Below are 3,306 nucleotides of genomic sequence, written 5' to 3'. Positions count from 1 at the left end.
CTCTTACATCTCCTGCACTGACAAGCAGGTTCTTTACCAGCTGAGCCCGCAGGGAAGCCCTTACAGACTGCATCTGAGTCATAAGAAGTGAGGTAAAATGAGAATTCAAACTATATTTTCATACACATGTAAATGTGTATAGGTACATATATTGTTTGTACACATATATTATGAGCATACATATATTGCATGTACATTTTGACATATTTTTCCACATATTAGCAAAAAACTTATGTAGCTGGGATTCGTGGTTTCCTGCTACTGTTCTGCTACAGTCTCTTCCTCTGACTTAATCTATTCGTCTTCAAAAAATGAAGGTATTCAACTGCATGTTTCCTAAGTTTCCTTCCAACGTTAACCTTCTATTTGAACATTTTTGCCACTGGAAAAAAAAATTACTTATAATTGTCTGGGATTTAATATAGAGAAACCAATTTTTGATCCTCAGATATTTTGCTCACCTAGCCCTCCGGAAAATCCTGATGGAGACCACTGCTCAGAACTCATTTGAAATGTAGAAAATGTAACAAGTTTTTTTCCATAACAAAAATGTGAATGTCAATGAAGAGACCACACATAGCTATTATTCAGAGAAAAAACGGCATTAGACTTTCATTTAAAAGAACTCAGTTCAGTTCGACTCAATGTCATAAACAAAGCCAAGTGCTCAGCCTCATGTCTACCAATTCCAAAAAATGTATGGGGAAGCAGGTGGGGACTGGGGAAACAGTGCTGTCGGAACCCTTAAAAACACCCTGGAGAGAAAAGTCACCTTGGCAAATACTTCAGCTGGAGCACTTCTTCAACCGGTGGAAACACTGAGACACGTGTGTCCCTGCAACACAAGCCATGCAAATGATTCACTGTTTCTTCTTATAAGCCCTATCAAATTTATATTATGTATGAGCTAACCAACTTCATAGCTGGCCTTTCATCTTGTCATATTTCCCTGCATTCTCAGAGTGAATCCAGTCTGACGTGACACTTGCCATTCTACATTGTATGATATGAAATTAGAGCCATTAAAAGCAGTATTTCAGATAGGAAGGGAATCCAGAACTAAGACACTGATCAAAGTCTTTAGAGGCAACTACAAAATAACCACTGGCTTGAATATTTTGACCCATTTTTGAAATCAGAAAAAAAGACATAAAAGACCCTTGAGGTGACCTGACCCAAATTTTCTACACAATCCCTTCTCACAACTCTAAAATTCTCCTAGAAACTCTAAAATTCTCCCTTCAAGCAAGATACCAGAACTGACCTAAACTATGAAGAGCCCGACAGGGTGCATGGTGTTGGATAATTTTGCATGGAGGTGATAAATTTATCCATTACAGAGGATATAATTATCAACATTCCCTTAATCTTGTTAAAAGGAATATAAGTAGCTAAGCGAAGGATTTGATTTTTTTCGTTTCTTCTCAAGAGCAGCACCACATTAATGGTAGATATTTATCCCAAAATTCAGACAAGCTCTTCTCCAAGAAGATAAAGCACCTTGAACTATATCCATGGTTGTGATTTGAGTAGTTAAAAGCCTAATGATAAATGGGACAAAATGAAAAGTGAGACGAAATTAGGCATATCTACACATGAGCACATAATTACACTATGTATGTATAATTTGCCTTTAATGGCATTTCCGTCTGTACTAAAATTCCCAGGTGTCCTCAAACAAGCACAGCTTTGTGATGTCATGCCTTTAATGGAGCTCTGTTACCATGGGGATCGCAGAGCTCCCTCTCAGAATAGCACTGAGTTCTGACAATTGAAGAAGCTGGAGAAATTTCAACTAAGCCATCATCTCAGAACTTCCCAGCACCTACAAATGTGAAAATTATCAAGTTCTGAAGCATTGCTAGTTTGCCTGAGAAGCTATGGACTTTGGGCCATGATTCAAAGTAGTGCATATTTATATAAGGAAATATGAATTCAATCTCTTATCTTCCAATAACCTATAATATGGACATATATATTGCCAGGTCCTCTCAAGAGCCCCTGAGTTGGATCCAATAATGCACTCAGTGGTTTATTTACTCAGTATATATATATGTGTGTGTGTGTGTGCACGTGCTAAGGCACTTCAGTCATGTCCAACTCTTTGTTACCCTTTGGACTATAGTCCCCCAGGCCTCTCTGTCCAGAGATTCTCCAGGCAAGAATATACTAAAGTAGGTTGCCATGCCCTCCTCCAGGGGATCTTCCTGACCCAGGGATCAAATCCATGTCTCCTGGATTGGCAGGTGGGTTCTTTACCAGTAGCGCCACCTGGGAAGCCCATAAATATATATACATACACACATATGTGTATGCTATTTATATGAAGATAGACACTTGTGATTTTTCTCCAGTGCCCAGCATAAGCCATGGAATCTATGAGGTTATATAAAAAAAATATATATATATATATATATACACACATATATATATTTCTTACCCTCAATGACCTTGAAGTATAGTCAATAACTATTATATATTAAAAGATGGAAACACAAGAATGTAATATGAAGGGAAATAGAAATAAGAGGACCAACTGAGTACAGAAAAAGATCTTGGAAGTTTGAGTTAGAAAATGTCTCTGGCAAGACTTCAGAAGCAAAGAGTGAAGACGATTCATTGTTGAGCCAAAGCAATTAAATTCCCCTCCTTCTGGCCACACTAAAAAGGATTTAGCATGCATGAGGGTCTTAGGTCAAGAGCTGTGTGGACAACAACCCCTCAGAAGGTAGGGTATGTTGCAATCACAGCTTAAGCAACCAGAGAGTCAAGCTCAGAGCCAGCCAAGTGCAACCACAGGAGGGAAGAGTCAACGGTTTGTCCAAGACAAAGCCAAGAGGGATCTCCTGCTTGTTCCCAATATTTAAAGCTTGTCACAGAGGCCAAAAAGCTGCATGGAAACTAGCATCCCTCAACATTCCCCAGTCTTGCTGCCCAATGGAATGAAATGCAGGAGACATGGGTAAATGGCAACCCATTCCAATATTCTTCCTAGGAAATCCCATAGACAGAGAAGTCTGGCAGGCCACAGACCATGGGGTCACAAAAGACTCAGACACGACTTAGCAACTAAACAGCAATAATGCCATGTGAGCAGGTCACTTCATTTCTGTTCATTTCTCTCTGAGGCTGTGAATTAAAATATACCCATCGTCCAACATTAGTGTGACCATGTGCTTACAATTATATTTTGATGGAAATTAATCATGCAAGAAAGAGGGCTTCTGTAGGAGCCAGTTCTATCTTGGAGGCTCTAGTGCTTCCTTCAACCTACGTGGGCTGCTGTTACTCATACTCCTGGTTCGT

This window comes from Muntiacus reevesi, chromosome 7 (genome assembly GCF_963930625.1).
Source record: "Muntiacus reevesi chromosome 7, mMunRee1.1, whole genome shotgun sequence".
Lineage (NCBI taxonomy): Eukaryota > Metazoa > Chordata > Mammalia > Artiodactyla > Cervidae > Muntiacus > Muntiacus reevesi.
This window is presented reverse-complemented; position numbering follows the sequence as displayed.